Source organism: Pangasianodon hypophthalmus, chromosome 7 (assembly GCF_027358585.1).
Source record: "Pangasianodon hypophthalmus isolate fPanHyp1 chromosome 7, fPanHyp1.pri, whole genome shotgun sequence".
NCBI lineage: Eukaryota > Metazoa > Chordata > Actinopteri > Siluriformes > Pangasiidae > Pangasianodon > Pangasianodon hypophthalmus.
This window is the reverse complement of record NC_069716.1, coordinates 1,814,450-1,833,176: the sequence shown is the minus strand read 5'-3', so window position 1 is coordinate 1,833,176 and position 18,727 is coordinate 1,814,450. Positions and strand designations below refer to the sequence as shown.

The 18,727-nt window shown below is 38.2% G+C and overlaps 1 protein-coding gene across 2 annotated transcripts in view; it reads left to right on the top strand.

The window, feature by feature from the left end:
• The window catches only part of lingo2 (leucine rich repeat and Ig domain containing 2), a 267,172-nt gene that overhangs the window by 87,817 nt on the left and 160,628 nt on the right, over nucleotides 1-18,727 (top strand). For both annotated transcript variants that reach the window (XR_008301987.1, XM_026947401.3), the window contains exon 3: nucleotides 10,754-10,831. The gene's annotated coding sequence lies outside the window, so the exon portion shown is untranslated. The remainder of the gene's footprint in view (nucleotides 1-10,753; nucleotides 10,832-18,727) is intronic.

Sequence of the window (18,727 nt, the reverse complement as noted above, 5' to 3'; positions counted from 1 at the left end):
GTCTCCAGTGTCAGCGCTTTGTAACAGTCAGCGGTGAAGCCGTGACTTTACGTTTTCCGACATCTTCAGGACAGAGGAGTTTACGCTTCTTCATGGTTTCTCAGTAACAGTTGTGTTTTTTTGTCTTATTAACTTCAAGACAGAGAAAAACAAGTGAGAGAATGACTGTCTAAAGCTGCTAAGCGATAAAAAGAACTAGCTTGTTATAGAACTAGCTATAAAGGGAATTAAAGTAATCAACTTCTGGGTGGTGGTAACAGTAACTCTGCTTCTTCACACCACCCCATTGTTGATTAGTTTCCTATATTAGCATGACACAGAGTGTTTTATACCTTACTTACCTACTAATTCTTAGCAAAACTTGAAAAAATCTTATATTTCCTGCCAGCTTGCAAGCTGTCCTTGGACTTTTTTCCTACATATGATATATTACACTGTCAGGCCCACACTTGGCCACACCCCTTCATTTTTATTTATTTATTTATTTTCCACTAGAGAGCAGCAGTTGCATCAGTTAGATCTCGCCCACACGCCTCAGCATCACCTCAACACTGTTTAAAATCACAGAGCACCTGGAAAGCACTTGTTCTCTTGCCCGTTCTCGAGATGGGCATCTTCAGGTCTTAACTAAAAGCTGTGAATCACTCTGTTATTGTGGAACTGCAGACATCGATGTAACGACACTCTCTCTGAGAGGTGAGGAGAGAAGATTCAGCAGAGACGTTCCAGATTCAGCCCACTATCGATCCCGAGAGTGCTTTTGTGTCAAAGTGCGAAAGATGCAAATGTGATCTCACCGAGAGGAAAGAGAGCGTTCTTCCTTTCCTTCCTCCAGAGAGCGAAGATGCTCTTAACACGTCCGTCATCGAGTCAGCTGCACTCAAACATGAGGATGTGTCAGGAAGTAGCAGAGTTTCACTAACTTTTAAACTGATTCGTAAGCGTTAGAATAATGTTCGATCAGTCTTACCAATCAGGAAGCAGGGTCAGAGTAAACGGCACAGTCTCGCAGCTAAAGTAAAAGTTATGATTGAATCATCATCGTTACTTTTGTTGCTACCTGTTTCCAATGGTAAAATGACATCTTCCTAAATGAAAGAATAAATAAATAAACAAATAAATAAATATGAAAAATAATAAACAATTTTATTAATGTTAAAATATATACGTTAAATATTTTCTATTAAAGAAAAAAATGGGAAAATGGCAGAAATGAAGTCAATTAGACAGAAATAACATGTTTGTTATTTAATGGTCTTAATACTTATTTATTTGTTATTAATTTATTTCTTTTGTTGTTTTTTTACCAACACTCAAAGAGTTGGTGATTTTTTTGTTTTGTTTTGTTTTGTTTTTTTGCTTTTTTGCTTGTTTTAGTGCCAGCTTGGACTAATCTAATGCTATCTGGTATTTTATTTAAAAGAAGATTTCAGGACAAATTGAGAAAGAAACTAAAATAATTTGTTTTCACTGTTTCTTAACCAAAACCTAAACTCATAATAACCAAACGACTAGAAATCCTGTGCTCTTGTCATTACAGCTTTTTAGAACTGGATTTAATCAAGAGCTGCGTAAATTCCTCTGACTTTTGAGCTGAATAATATTAAAATGTACATAACCGTGACACAGCTGATGAATTGATTATAAATGGCAGATGTTTTATTCTACAGCGTGTTTCTGTTGTGTTCGAGTCCCAGCCTGCAGCTGAAATAACTGAGCAGCTGTTAAACAGAGAAAAGTCCAGAGAGACAAACAGACGAGACTTCCATCTTCAATGCACTGATTTTATTTACAGACTATAGCACATGCTCCAGCGTTAGCTCACGGCCAGTTGTTGTCCGTCTGGATTTACTGGACTGTAGATTCCAATTAAACACGGATTTAATAATAAGATTTGGACAGAGCAGTATTAGACATACAATATATAATTACTTTCATATTGCTTCGATGTGACCTCATTGCAGAACCACAAGAAGTAATGAAATTAAAGGAAATTAAAATCACCCACATATTATATTTCCAACTTGGAATGCATGACACTCATTCATTCATTTATTCATTTATTTATTTATTTATTTGTTACTGCCCACAAGAATAAAAAGCTCTATTTTTATTAAGAATATCATTTTACAGATTTAAATAATAAGCCTAATATTTTAATAGCTAGATTATGTTCAGGAAAATAAATCGGATTATTTTTTTAATACAGTTAAAGAGGTCTCTTATAGCAAACACTTTGAGATCTCTGCTGTCTCTGTACTAGTTTAAATATTGTTTTTTTTTTAAATAAATATTTTATTCCAGTAACTACTTCCAGCAGTTTTTTTCTTGCATTTTGCAGCAACACTCAAAGAGTATCTAGTACTGCTGAGTTTAAAATCCCTGCAGTAGCGTTTGACATTTGAGATCGAGGAATGTCTTTCTAATCCCACTCACTGATACGGCAAGGCTAATACACACACACATACACACGCAATGCTAACTGTACACAGTAATGAATTGATAAACACAGGGCTTTTGTTAAAGTTCTTAAGTTGTACATTCAAATCTCAGGATTGTTAGCGAGCCTCCCTCGGGCCTACGAACTAAAACGAAATTGTATTTTCTTTTCTTCTTCTTCTTTTATACTCTAAACATGTCTGAGCTAATCAGTTACATTTGGTGTTTGAGGGAGCTTGTGCACATTGTGTGGATTGGATTCTGCAATGCTTGGGAATTATGTTGGATAAAAATGAATGTCAAGTGAATAAATGAAAATGTAAATGTGCACACGCATGTACACACAGAGGAATAAATAAAGTAGCTAATGAAGTGTGCAGGCAGGATCTAGTTCTCCTCTGAGATTCAACATTACATCTCAATGTATAACTGCATTGTTCTGTGTACTAACACAGTGTGCAAACATACACAGACACGGCTAATAACACACTCGCTGATATTTAACCATTAATTACTGTAAAATATGGGGATTTTAGTATTTATCTATGCTGAAAAAAAAAAAAAGTTCTAGTTGTGGGTAGTGCAGAACCTCAGCATCAACTGAAAACAGTTTTAATAGATGAAAGACATGTAGCATAGCAGTTACACAGAAATCTACATGTAGATTTAGACTCCTAATGAAGAAGCCAGAGCCAGCAGTAATGAGAAAAGACTCTGCGCGATGACAAGAGGAACCAGGCGCAAAAGAGAATCCAGCCTCTCCTGAGTGACACCAGATTATAAATCATTACAGTATACAAGCATAGAAGAGTAATGACAGTATTTGACAAGGATTTGGGAACTGTAAATATTTAGGGTATCCATGTGGGACCACCCACAGCAGCAGAAGGTGAGTCATAAGTGCAAAAAGCTGAAAGCCAAAGTAGAGCATCAGATGAATCAGGCATGGCCGGAGGGCAAGAGGAGCCACAGCCACAAAAGAATCACACTGCTGCACATGATGTAACTGAAAGGCCATCAAGAGTTACTACACAATCAAAAAGTTTACTTCTAGTGTCTGTGGTCCTAGTAGAAGTACTTCTGTCTGGTCAGAATTGAGTAGGAAGAAGTTACTCAGGATCCAGTGTCTAATGTCCTTTACACATGTCTTTCATGAAAAAGGCAAAAAACATTACTTTTGTATCCATTGAGAAGCCATCATTAATATTTATAAACTGATGATGATCAGTTAGATAGAGACCTGAGCCAGAATACAGCCATTCTCTTCACCCCAACAACAGTTATCGAAAATGCAATGAGATCTAGCAACACAAGCAAGGAGACAAAATCCTGATCAGACGCGAGTATTCGGTCATTTACTACTTTAACCAGCGCTGTCTCAATCCTGTCATGAGGCCTAATCCTGTCTGAAAAATTTCATGCAAGTATGAGTTTGACTGCTGAACTACAACCTTTTCTAGGATCTTGGAGATATAGATGATGTTTGATATTTCCCTTTATACCACAGTGCTGTTGAATTTTCAATTCAGATTAGTGGTTAATTTTCTATAGCAGCCGCTCTGACAGTAGTTCTGGGTGTAAAGCAAAGAATGTGTGTTATAGGAAAATAATCTCCGCTTCATCACACCACCATCAAGGACAGGTTTTTTTAAATCACTGGTTTGATAGCTACTAGTTTAGATGATAAACTGTGAGATCTGTAGTTCATTCCTTTATAAAAGAAATAAAGTACACAGTTTTGTAACTTTTTACTGCTTTGAAGAAAGGTCCCAAGTCATCCCTAGCTTTGTCTGGTTTGGTTCATATTTATTTCTGAAATTTCCATGAATATGATGAAATACATTCGTGAATCAAGGCTGCTGAAAAAGTAGGTGGTCCCAATTCAGCTGTATTGTGTGCTGCGAAAAGACTCAGCACATTATAGAGAACATTACACTTTATCTACAACCCTCAACACAACAGCTCTCGGTGACACTCTGAATCATCCTGTCCCGCCAGCCGCTGCCATTTTCCTCCTCTCACCGTCGGAGTTTTATGGCCATATTGGCCTAGCAGGTATATTGGATTTCTCCTTTTCAAATCCCTCAAGTTGCTGCATTCAGGGAGTTTGTTCTTTTTCTGTCACATCCTATATATATTACAGCTATTATTTATTTATTTTCTTCTTGTGATAGTGGTTTCGAGACTCTCTGTACAAGCATGTATCCCTCATCAAACTCATAGACATTGCCTTTAAACAGTACATTGTTAGTAATTTGGAACAATTTGCATGAAATAGATAAAAAAAGGTTAGGGTTAGAGACAAGGTTACAAATCATTCTTTTTTCCATATAAAATCGACTGAAATCCAGCCACATTGCCCTCATTCACTCGGGTTCAGATTTCTAATGAGATCGGATTGCTTGTTTCAGCAGAGTAAGAAGTTCTTAGCTATTTGCAGGCTCTCCACCAAGTTCTGGCATTAGACATCTGACTATGTGGCAAATATGTAATATGAAGCCTTATATGCTATGTTAGTATTATGTCAACTCATCATGCAAGTAGTCATCATTTAAAAAAACATAATCTTTATTGAAAACAGGCTTCTACAAATGCAATACATGTTTTGCAGTGATATTAATTAGCTCATGTTCTTGAATAGATTCTAAATCATGCTTGGGATGCTAATTTAGTCTATCGACATTGACGCCACCCTGAATTTTGCACTTTTAGGTAGAAACGCATATTCATTTACGCAAACCCACAAAATGGACAAGACATCTTATATTCACAGTTCTCAGCTGTGACATTTTTGCAGGCGTTATCAAGCTTGCACACATTTTTACATTTAGTAAATCAGGGACGTAGTCTTAGTTTTCTGCCATGTTCCTTCTTTATCTCACATAATAAAATGATAAATGGTAAAGTTGTGGAAAGAAAAACAAAATGATATCAATAATGTCAGTCAATGTACTATACAGACTTTTGCACTCGAATGTACAGGAGGAATTTCTTACATAAAAGCTAATATAAATAATATTGGTCTCTGAAAAATCCTCCTCCTTAAAAACTGTGGATGTGGTAGCATTAACATTGCTAATAAACTTTACAGACGTCCAGCTCATTTGCAGTTCACTCTCGTGGTTCATTTCCCTCCTGGCAGTGTGGTCTTGTGTATGTACTGCCGAACTCTCAGAGCCACTGAGGTGTTATGTTGGAACACAAAACTGGATACAATAGCTGCTAACACTGTTAATATTTCTCCTTCTGCTAATCAGATGCAGCCATCTCATGAATCTCTATAGATGTGTTTAAGCTTTTTCAGCTCTGTAATTGAGTAAGCAAATGACTGGTGGCTCCCAGGTGCTTTAAGATAATCACAATAGAGATGCTACCTAATTCTAGGTTATGCTAAATAGCTTTTACATTGGACAATGACTTGGGATTACTGGAAGCTATAAAGTTGGAACAACATTACATGAAGGTACAGTTTGGAGATGGAGATACACCATATGGCCAAATGTTTGTGGACAGCTGACCATCAGACCCGTATGTGGTTCTTCCCCAAACTGTTGCCATAATGTTGGAGGCATACAATTGGTTAGGATGTCCCATTGCTGCGCTCCCTCCACTGGCTTCCTGTAGCTACCCGCATCAGATTTAAAACACTGATGCTCGCCTACAAAGCCAAAAACGGACCAGCACCCACTTATCTCAAAGCACTTATCACACCTCGAGCGCCACCACGCTCCCTCCGATCCTCTAGCACTGCTCGACTGGTCCCTCCATCTCTCAGGGTACAAGGAAGGCATGCATCGAGACTCTTCTCTGTTCTGGCACCAAGGTGGTGGAATGAACTTCCCCTAGATGTCCGAACAGCTGAGTCACTGGCAGTCTTCAAACGACGGCTAAAGACTTACCTCTTCATAAAATACTTAAATTAGCACTTTCACAAAAACAAAACAAAACAAAAAAACCTCCCCAACAGAGTTTTGGACTGATGGTATTCCTAGTTTGTGACCTACCGAGCCAATATCAGAATGTATTTTTGATAGACTTCAAAGCACTATTGTAAGTCGCTCTGGATAAGGGCGTCTGCCAAATGCCATAAATGTAAATGTAAATGTCTTTGAATGCTTTAACATTAAGAGGGATCAATTCTACATATCTCTAGAACTGTACTGTAGTGAAAAACACACTATTTCCAGAAGATATTCCCTCAGTTGATGTTTTGATGATGGTGGTGGACACTGCTTTCTAACATGTCACTCCAAAATTTCCCATAAGTGTTCAGTTGGAGTGTTAAGACCATTGCATGAAATTATTCCGTGAGCCTTTATGCCCTGGGAATGGGGGAAGAGACCACACCCATCAGGATAGAAAAGCTTCTCCGCATTTCCTTGTGGGTTTCATCTGGGTTCTAAGGTTTTTCTCCCAAAACCTGCTAATAGGTGGATTAGAAACTCTGTATTGGTGTAAATGTGTGTGTGTGTGTGTGTGTGTGAGATGCTCTGTGATCCCAGGTGTATACTTTACACCCAGTGTTCCTTGGGTAGGCTCTGGATCCTGACCAGGATGAAGCTCTTCCTGAAGCTAGATGAATGTTTAATGCTTTTGTGTCTCTTGAATTTTACTTGCTGCTTCCTTCCTGCTGTAAGATAACTAAGTGATGAATAATAGCTCACTATGACACTTCACAGATACAATCTTTGGCCATATTCAATCTGTCTGTGTTTTTTTTTTTTTTTTTTGGTGTGGGTTGGGTTATGAAGTGTCTTTTATCAGGTTTTCCTCCTCTGAGAGCTTTTTCTCCTTTAGATAATGGCTTCAGTCAAAGGGCACTGCTGTTTCTCTATCGAACCGCTCCAGTATTTAATGTTCACCGGGAGCTATTGTTCTCCAAATGCTTTCTCCTGCTGCGGGACACACACATGTGGTGTGGCAGTGCTATTTTGAGTTAGTGGTGACTGGACGCCAGGCGCTGGGGGCGATGGCGTCTCCGGTTGGGTGTCCAATCCTGTCGGGATCGTCATTAAGGGTTGTGCTCTAATTAACCCGTGTTCCAAAATGTGGTTCAAACAATACATGTGCAGATAAGGAGAATACAATAATAAGGAGTAATAGTTATAGAACCCAGCCTATGTGACGTGTATTTTTTCTTATATAGGAGATATTATATTGGAATCTGAAGCTCTTGAAATAATACACAATATCAAAATGTATTAGCACCTGAATGATCTACTTAGCCTAGCAAAACAAAGAGAAACCGAAAGACAAATCTGTCCCTAACACCCAAAAAGCAAAAGAAAAATGTTTAAACAGAAATGATTTTACTTTAAAATGTTTTCCCTTCCTTTTATCCTTCCTTCCATTTGTTATTCTCTCTCCTTTTATTAGGAGTGGCTTTAATGGTTCAAAACAAGTAACTATATATTGATAAAATCCATATTGTCCTCTGAAGACTGAGGGTGGTGATGGGTATAGAAAAGAAAAAAAAGAAAAGGAAAAAAGAGACATAATCTTACTTTTCAGCTATTTTACAATAGTGCTATTTGTAGTTAAATGTTTAGCATATATTCATTTATTCCCTAGATTCAAACTAGCAACTTTCTACACATCTGTGCAACACGGAGACACGTTTTCAGCGAAAGCGATTGAGATTTGCTGATTTACGTAACAAATTGACAAAATCCAAATTGCTGTAAATTGACAAATCCAAAGGATCGGCTTGAATGATTTATCATACCAGCAATGTCTGGTCTGATGTTAAGAGTACTTAGCTAGTGCAGTTAGCCTGCTTTGCTAATTTATCTGGCATTGAAACTAGCATGAAGCTGAGAACATGAAGTACATAAAACAACACTTTTCACATGGATTAGTGTATTGTTTGTGTTTAATAGATATTACTGTCACTACTGTTTCTCATCAGAATTTAAAAAATGCCGGACAGGCCACGCCCACAGGTGACTTGGCACTTGCTAGGTGAAAGCAGGGTATTATGGACTTTACTTTCTGCTATCATTCCCCATCTCCAAAGACTCCTGTGTCCACAGAGCGCTCTCTCTCTCTCTCTCTCTCTCTCTCTCTCTCTCTAGCTGTCTCCCTCTAACCATCCTACATTTATTTCATTTAATTGGCACAACCTCTGAAAACTGCTTATTTATCTTATAGAAACTGCAAGTGCACTGAGAAGATGGTGGATATTTCAGAGATGAGAGGTGTTGTGAACTACAAAACCTTGCCTTGGCATCTTCATCCTTCTTCTTTAGCCTTGTTCTGACATTAGTGAAGTCCATCTCCCTCACCAGCTTGATATGTAAATGCCTGCACCACGGGGAGCTATCAATCCCCCATATTGAGTAGGGTTACACAACTGAACGCCTTCCTCATTGCCATTCACTTTAATCTTCATAATCTGAAGGTTTTGATGAATTCTGTGGATGTGTGGTTCAGCGACAGCCACGTCAATCCATTTTTATCCAAGTGGATTCGCTGATTGAAACAGATCTTGGCGAAGGGAATTGTTCTTCTTCTCCATTTCATATTCTGGCCTCAAATGCTTCCTTTGTTTTTGATGTGCAAAAAAACAAATAAAAAAAATGAAAAAAAAGTAAGCAGCCCACCTGGCCTCATCACCAAAAGATTTATGAGTTGGAGAGAAAATTAGGCAGTTTCCACCAGGGGAGTGAGAAAGAGAAGCGTAACCCACAGAGAAACAGAATGCTTATATACACTTCTCAGGCAGAGTGTGTCTTTTGCAAAGTGTTGTGCTTTGCTTGTTTGGAGCCAATTACACCGAAAGTGACGTTGCCACCCACTCCACTCCGATCTATACGCTCTGGAGTTCAGTTACAGTGCTGCGAGATATAAGGGCTTAATGAAGCAATGGCAGAGAGCAAACCCAAAAACACAGTCATTAGGCAGACTCTGCATATGGTATGGGTTCTCAAGTCTGCCGTGTGTTTGTTCATCCATTTTCTTTTCACTGTTTCAGCAATTCAACAATCTGTGTTCATTATGTCCAGGGGCAGCTGGTGTAAATGGGCCTGCACGGCTAAACTCTGTCTTCTTCAGAAAAATTCAACAAAAAATCATCAACACAACCTTTCATTTTATCAGATTATTTGCTGTTTTACCACATCGCTGTTGAATTCTCTAATTAGAAGGTCTGACATAAATCACAGGCTTATACTAATGCGCTCATTCTAATGCGTTATCGTTTCTATAGTAACAGCTCATTCACAGAGACTTGTACGGTGGACACTTCACATAAAGTGTGTAATTGTTGATATGGTGAAGTTTTCTGTAAGGAGATGTTTGTGTAACATTTATGCAAGGAGTCTCCAGTGTCAGCTCTTTGTAACAATCAGAGGCAAAGATGTCACTTTAACAATCTTTCTAAAACACACAGAATGCTATGAAGAAGTGAGAATCAAGGCTGGGGCTGATTTCTTTCTAGCCCAGACTGTAGATTCATGCAGTCTATCAGTGACAGTCGTGTCAGGTGATCACGCAGAGTAAACCAGATTTGTGCTGATGTTTTTTCACAGGTTAGTCCCAGGTGTAATGAACAGAAACAAGGTGGATTATTTACTCCATCATCCTTTTTTCCCCAAAAAAATGCCTTCAGAAGAGAAGAGTGTAGGGCGATATGATGATGATATAATACGAATATCGTGAGGAATTATGTCACAATACACCTTTCTGAGATATCACAGATATCATGGTATCTTTTATAATATTTGTAATGTTTGTTATAATAAATTTCATTACAAACTGACTGGAAGTAGCTTGTGTAATATTAAAATTTTGTACTCAATCATGGCAGTTTGTTAGGAAACCTAGAGAAACCTTTGAGAATTGTGATGTGATATTTTTGTCATTTTGCTCACCCATAGAAGAGAAACTAAAAATAGATAGATTAAACACACATTGTTCAATCAAAATACAAATTACACAAAAGGACAGACAGCAGCCTTAGTGTTTTTGCTGTCGTTCTTCTTCTTCTTACAGCTTTTCTCTCTGTTTGGGATTCAGAGGAGCCATGGCCAAAAAAATAAAATAAAATAAAATAAAATAAATCACAAATGCAGCTGTCTATCAGTCTTTAAGTGTGTGTGTAATCATTTGTCCCACATCATTCGTATTATTCTAGCAATGAAGTCCTGTGATGTAAAGCTTTGCTAAGCACTAATAGTTTTGCCGTCGCGGTATTGATAAATATTAGATCTATTGTCATCATCTCATCTACTATCACCACCAGCAATCATGGATTGTCATAAAATGCTCTACTAATAGTCTAATTAAATTTTTTGTTTCGTTAATTTCATTTTAGACTCAATATCATCTGGAGTACTTCTCAACCAACGTTGTGAGGATCTGAGGAACGTACACCAGTTAATTACAGCAGGAGGTAAGAACCACAGAATGAACAAGTTGCTTTTAAATCTTTAGAATTAACATATCAAATTTACTTTGTAATGAAATTATGAGTTTACTTTTTTTAAGTTTAAGTCTATTTTCACTTTGGTTAACATTACCCACAATGCCGTTCAACTACCTCCCGATAGTGGTGCAGTGGGATTTAGCCCTTGATTCATCTCTACCTAAAGACAGTGATGCGGCGGCGCTTTAGTGCCACCGGCAGCGTTAGAGGCTGTCCAGCATAGTCCAGCTCTCTCACCTCCTCATCTGTACAAATAGATCAGCTTCAACTTTCACGCTAATACCACATCGCAATCATCATCTAGTAGATCACTAACTACCCAAACTGAATCTCAGCTGCATTGAATTCTGGGACTTTGGGTCCAAAGTTTGCACCAACGTATCTACTACTTCTACACTGGCTTTTGAAATACAATGCTAACCAACAAATTATCACCAGAATCGCTAAACACACCATAAATATTACAATATGAGCATATTTATTGAGTTTTCCTTTAGTAATGTGTTTACAAGACTTTTACTGGACCTGTCTGCTCATTTCCAGCCAGTTTGTAAATATGACATAAACGAGCCCGAGATTGTCCTCCATCTTGTGTAGCTCTGTTTCTCATGCTCTTTGCAAAGCCATGGTAGCATGGTGACATTTTCTTCCCAAAGGGCACACGTGAGATGGAATTACTGCCGAGTGTCAAGCACGTCATCTCAACATGTTTAAATGGCCGCTCTCAAATGCCAGCAACCACTAACGAAACGCAGAGCTGAGAACTCGCATTTCCTGTCATGTTTCACGTCTGTGGTCCAGCCGGAGAGCACCCGAGACCAAAAGCGCATGAAAAATTAAAACTAGCACATAGCTCAGGGACAACAGGAAGTGAGCAGAGGAAATGCAGTTAACAGAAAGAAAAAAAAACAACATCACTGCCATAAGGGTAATAAAATTAGATTTCAAATTAGTTTTTTTTTTCCTTCTTCTTCATCTTTCTTGATCTGAGCCTCGCACTCGTCCCTGCATTTGTGTCCTAATATAGTCAGAGTTGAGTGCTCTTCTGTCCTCCTCACTGGAGTGCTTCTATTCAAATCTTGTCTTCCTAATTCAACCTCACTGCAATCACACACACGCACACACACACACACACACACACACACACACACACACACACACCAGGTAGGAGGAGGAGGAAAACGCTACTGTAGCAAGGGAAATATCTGTTATTCTGTGTGTGTATTGATTCTCCTTTCACAGGGTGGGTTATGTGCTACCAATGTTCTTTGTTGGACATACAGAGCACAACACACTTGTACACACACACACACACACACACACAGGCCCAGGCAATGATGCAATCAATGTTGCATGTCCAACACTGTACCCTATTTTTCAAGCTTTTTGTAAAGTTTTGCATAAATATTTTCAGCCAAACTAAAAATGTGCAAAAGTTTCTGATTTTCTTCGTACACATGTGGATGTTGTTAAATTCCAATTGCCCATAAATTAGAACGTGCGTTCATGGCACATTTACATTTAGAAACGGCCGCAATTCCATAAAAGGCTAAGAGAGCTGAAAGTGGTGAATAAACGGTGAAAGAGCGCCTCCTAAGTGCGATGTGTGCTAAATCTTCCAGTAATGCAGCTCAGCCACTGCAGCGAATCGGCTCACGTAGACACACACCAACTCCTCCTCCTTTTACAGGGTGCCATTACTTTTGTCCTAATTGAATAGCTAGTCTTATTTGCTTTAATTTATGGATTTGTTTTGGTCATTAATATGAAATGAAAATATGAGTTTCACAAAATGTTCATTAAATTGGTGTGTAGCTGAAATAAATAAGAGATTTAATTTAATCTGTACTTAAAATCTCAGTAACTCAATTATTTGATTTGAAGCCAATCAATCGAGGGTCACATTTCCACGTACACAAGCCAAGGAGAGAAATGTAGGGTACTGTACAAACGATTTTAGAAGCTAAATGGATTTTTATTTGAAAATGCTCCTGAGAACTTTTATGAATAAATCTTTGTTTGTATTTAGCTCAATAAACGAATGAATTGAATGCTTTTGGGAACTCTGAGATATTGAGGCGAAGTTGTCACAAGTCTTTCTTGATTGGTCCAAATGTTAGCGCACGTACTCCTGGTCACTTGTGGGCTCATTTATTTATTTATTTATTTTTTAATTCTTGGTTGTAGCAGCAGCATCTCAAATATATTTTCACACAGAGAAATTTTTTTCTGAACCAAAGGTTGGCTCTGGAATTTTATACATCATTTCTGCTATACTGAAAAATCAGACATAACAAGTAACCACAACATGTTTTTTATGCTATTACAAAACTCGAAATGGGAAGTAACCAAACATGTTCAACCAATCAGAAGAGCCCAGGCTCCATTTTGAGTCTTCTCATATTGCCTCAGGGAGTTTTTCCTCGTCATTGCCATCTCAGAGTTGTTCATTAGGGATCTAAATACAGATCGGATTTCTGTAAAACTGCATTGTGACATTGTGACTACATGTTAAAAGCTCTATACAAGTAAAATTCAATTGATTTGAAGTCATGTTACTTGCTCCCTGGTCCTGTAAGTGAACAGTTTTCACACTTCAGTTTTCACACATGACCAAACAGACTCTGGTGTGGCCAAAACAAGCAAGTGTGAAAAAAAAGAAATCCTTAAAAACAAACAATTTTTTTTCCCCACCTGCATTAAAACCCTTGATAATTCCACACCTTTCTCCCTCTCTCTCAACACCTTTCTTAGCAGATGTTAATACTCCAAGGCGTTTTGCTCAACATGCCCCAAAACAGCCGGTCTCTAATCTGCATTACAAATTGCTATTTCTTCCCACCGGCATTTTCCTTCATTGTTTCTTACATTATTTTGCATGACGAAAATATATTTTGCAATATTACATCCGGACTGTGCTTTATTAGACCCAATATAACGGCCTGATTAAGCCATTAAAGACACATCTGCTATCCTAATTTCTTTTTAATTTATCGAGGACTGGGATGCATACTGCAGCGGCAGCGCTGACATTTTAATTAAGTCCAGACAGTAAGAGTGATTACGGGCGTGGAGACGCCTGACTGGTGTGTATAGGGTGGTGGAGGATGGATACGGAGTTCTGCGTGGCGATGTTTGGCGTGTGCACAGTAACGCAAACTCTTTCTCCAGGTGCTGCTTGCCATTTTCTTCCTGTCGTGATCTGCGGATTTGGTAGATCACAAATGATGCACTAATCAGTGTGAAAACTGGATGTTTGAGTTACATGTTACGTGCTCAGCTTGGTATGCACTTCATTGCAGATTAGTGTTCAAGTATTCAAGAAGAGCTCATCAAAGCAAGCTAATTGTACTAGCTACGTACAATCACCAGAGGCACCAACGATCTCTGCTACATCCTTTCAAGCTTTATTTTTCTTCGTAACATCTCTATACACGGTTAATGAGAGCTCGAATATGACGTGACCTCACAGGACATTTTTTGCATGAACTAATTGCTGGTAGGAACTAAAGTTCTGAGAGGAGAACTGAAGAAACATTAGCTCACATGCAGCAGAGGGCCAGTCCGAGCAATCATTCGAGCCAGTCGTTTGGATTTGTCCCTGTACAGCCTCATACTCATATTAATTTGCATAGAATTGAATCACGATTTAAATGCTGAAATCATGGCTCTGTGTTGCACACACTAATGTAAAAATGAAGAGTTGCTTGTTGCTTTGTCAATTGCTAGCATGAGCGTGGGGGGAAATCTGGGGTAACCTGGAAAATATGTAGAACACGATAAAAAAAAAACAGCTATTTAAGCATTTGCATCATCACAAGTGTATTATGCAGCTGAGCAAACCTTTTAAGAAAAGCGACCCACATGTGTTTACATGGACTTTCTATCAGTCTTTTTATAGACACACTCCCAATGGCCCCAATCTCAGTATGTTTGGGAAGAAAAGCATGGTTAAAAAATCTGGTCAAATGCATACGGATACACTATAAGGCCAAAAGTATGTGGACACCTGTCCATCAAACTCATATGTGGTTCTTCCCCAAACTGGAGTGGAAGAAGTCGAGTGTCCTGCACAGAGCCCTGACCTCAACCCCACTGAACACCTTTGGGATGAACTGGAACACCGACTGAACCCCAGACCTCCTCGACATCCCAACATCAGCGCCTGACCTCACTAATGCTCTTGTAGCTGAATGAACACAAATCCCCACAGCCACGCTCCAACATCTAGTGGAAAGACTTCACAGAAGAGTGGAGCTTATTATAACAGCAAACACAGGGGAATAAATCTGGAATGAGATGTTCAACAAGCACTTATAGGTGTGGTGGTCAGGGTACACATACTTTTGGCCGTATAGTCTACATTTTGTTGCCTGTTGGTGTAAATGGAAGTGTTTCCATGCACAAATGTAAATGCAGATGAAACATCCACTCTATGCATAAAGCTTGTAAAATGTTTGAGATGTTTTATTAGGATCTGTGTACACACACAAAGCAAAAACTCTTACAGTGCAGAGATAATACATCATGACGCAGTGTTAGCCTTTCTCAATATAATAGAACCCGTGGTCTTTCGGTTAGCAGGCGATGCTAAGTGTAATTACAGTGTAATTATAGTGTACTTTGTACAGAGTCTTTTCTTTTTGGAAAAATAGTTTTGTTGAATTTTCACGGTCTCTGTGCTTCTACATTGTCTATAAGATGTAAAAGGCTACGTGCAAGCTTTCATCCTTGGCGTCCATATTTCCCAGTTGCTTAGCAACAGTGTTCTCATGAATGTAACCACTTGAACAATGTGTTTGCCTTCCCTTGCCGAAAGCACAAATTCATTAGGGAATTTACAGAGCGCCGAGCAAATGATATCCAAATGATAAATCCCTGCCAATTTGAGATATTTACAGACTGCGACCCAGAAATTAGAGATGTCAAGTAAGGAATAAAACACTCTGTGTTGTGCTGTTATAGTAAAATAATCAACAACAGAGTGGTGTGATGAAGCAGAGTTATTGTTAACACCAAGAAGCTGATTATTTTCCAATTACAGCACATCTCCAAGTGTTTTATTCCTCTTATAACACAGCAATTTGCCAACAGTTATGATTTTTATTTATTAAAGATTGAAACGTTGCATTTAATATTGTGAAACATCCATGAAGCAAGTTAGTCTCTTTTTTTCTCTCTTGAAGTTAATAAGACAACTAGATGAGGAAAAAGTCCTTTGTCCTGAAAATGTGTCAGAAAACCTAAAGTTACAGCTTTACCTCTGTCTGTTACAAAACACTAACACTGGAGACTCCTTCCATAAATGTTACATAAACATATATGTGAAGCATACACTGTACAAGTCCCTGTGAATCACCTGTTACATATTAGAACATATTAGAATGAGCACATTGATTTATATTAATATAATATGACCAATCAGAATGCAGAATTCAACAGCACTGCCCTATAATGGCATTTATATCAGGACTGGCTAACGGCACACCTGAAACTAACAGGTAATTGTTGTGATGATGCCCTCGGGTGGACAGGAGGCCATAGCAGTGATTTGAGTAGTTGTGCAGTCGTGTTTCTGGTATTCCTCAGAGCTAACAGCTTAACTGCTGAGCTTCCACTGTGCTATTTTAAAAGAAACAGATAATACAGGAGTGAGTGTGTGTTTGTGCAATGGGGAAAAAAACATCTTTTAGAGGTAAAGTGTGAGATTGGTTTTCTGCCTGTTGACCAATTTCAGCTGTTGCTCCTTTAAACCAGCACAGAACACACAGGTAGTGGCACATGTGAAGAAGTTTGTCCTTCAAACCCAAAAGGATATTTTCTAGATTTCGAGACAAAGACGCCGAGAAGTAAATGGAAGAGGCCTGAGGGCTTAGTCAGCCTGCTGAGAAGCTCTTTTAAAAGAATTTCTTTTGGAGCTCAAAATGGAAAAAAAAAAATTTTCCATCACAAAGAAGAGCTCAGCCTCATTGGCACACATGCCCTCGCCATCAGCGGCTGATGTGAAGGTTATATGAAAAACGGAATTAAAAGAAATTTCACAATAGCCCACCAGATTCGACGTTTCATTCTTCTACATTCTGAGGTGGTTTCTAACCAGTGCCTTGTATCTTCTCTAATCTTTTGACTTGCAGAAGCCTGAGGACACACTTTATTTAACGCAGTGGCACTTGTTTCTGATTTGTAGAGAAAAATGGCTTGGAGGAAGTTAGAGGGGTGGGGTTATATCCTTAATCATGATCAATCAAGGGTTGTAAAATCATCAGAAACGCTAGTGATCATTGTCAATGTGAAACTATGGACTGGGTGTATAAAAACTAACCGTTCAACCTCATCCAAGAGCTGTGGAGCCATGACGACCAATTCCAGAGCTAGATTAGACCCAGATTAGAGCCTTTGTAACTCCGTTATAACTAGCGAGTCATATCTTTGCTGTTTCACATACAGTATGAAGGCTTGTCGTATTTGTTAGCGTATATTGGGTGAAAGTTGAATCTGAGTGAATTTAGATTGCATCAGCGAGGCATCAAGGCATCAGATCCAAGCAGCTGTAGGCAAATTGGTCATCTATGACCTTAGATATTCATTACACTGAGTTTCCAGGTTGTTTTTAAGGTATAGAAAGTAACACTAATATATTATACTCAGTTCAATATGCAGGTTTTTTTTTACATTTAAAGTTTTCACTTTTCAAAAATGTTTCTTTATATGCTGAAATTGTTTATTTATCTAATGCATAAATTTGTCATGATGCCTTATAACCATGTGACCCTGGTATAAATGATTTCAAAGGTAAAAAGACATCAATATGAGGTTTCATTTGTTTTTGTTTTTTTCTTTATAAGGTGCTGTTAAATATCTTAAAATGGATTATTTGGGATCTTTGTGGAACCAAGCATAATGGTAATAAGACAAAAACACAGAATGGTATGAAGAAGCGAGAAGTGACGCTGGGGCTGAATTCTTTCTAGACCAGACTGTAGATTCATGCAGTGTATTACATGGAAGATTTTGATACTTTTAGATTCATTAGATAATGCAGCATTTTTTCACAATGTCTGTTAAATATTTAATGTTTATGCTGAGTTTTAACAGGGCTTTTTCCTTCCATCATTATAAAGTTAATAAATTATTGTAAGAATTAGAAAGTTCTGAGCTGCTTTAACATTACAAAACATTGCTCCCTGGATAAACTCCAGAATAATCTTCCAAACAGACTGAACCTGAGTGGAAAAGTCAGTCCAATATGCCGTTAGTAAATCCATCACTTTGGGTCATGTTTCATCTGTCTGAACAGCTCTGCTTTCAGAAACGAGTGTAACTGTGTATGTCTTGATCCAGAAAGGCCATTAGACTTTACTCATTCATCATCAGTGTGCTTATGATTCACTCCTTTAAACGTAAACTAAGGCAATGAATTCTCTGAGCTCTGTGATGGATAAAGATGTGATTAGTACACCACACTAGATGTACAGTACATGTAGGTCTATGCTGCATAAGCAGCTCCTTATGTAACACTCTGATAAACTTAATTTCCTGGAACAAAAAAGAACCAGAACATAGGGTCATGTTAGATATGTACTAGAAATGAATATGAAAATAAACTGAAATGTTCCATTATAAACAGATTAATAAAGTAAAAATTGTATTTATTGGCAGATTACTGTGCTAAAAGAGGAATAAAACACTTCAGGGCATGCAATTATAAGACTTCTCACCATGCTGACATGGATTATTTTCCTATAACAGCATGCCAAAATATTTTATTCCTTACTAAATAGGATTTTTAATGACTATGACCATGGACTAGATGAGATTTCTAGCATTTACAGTACGATACACATGAAGAATAGACAGATTTCA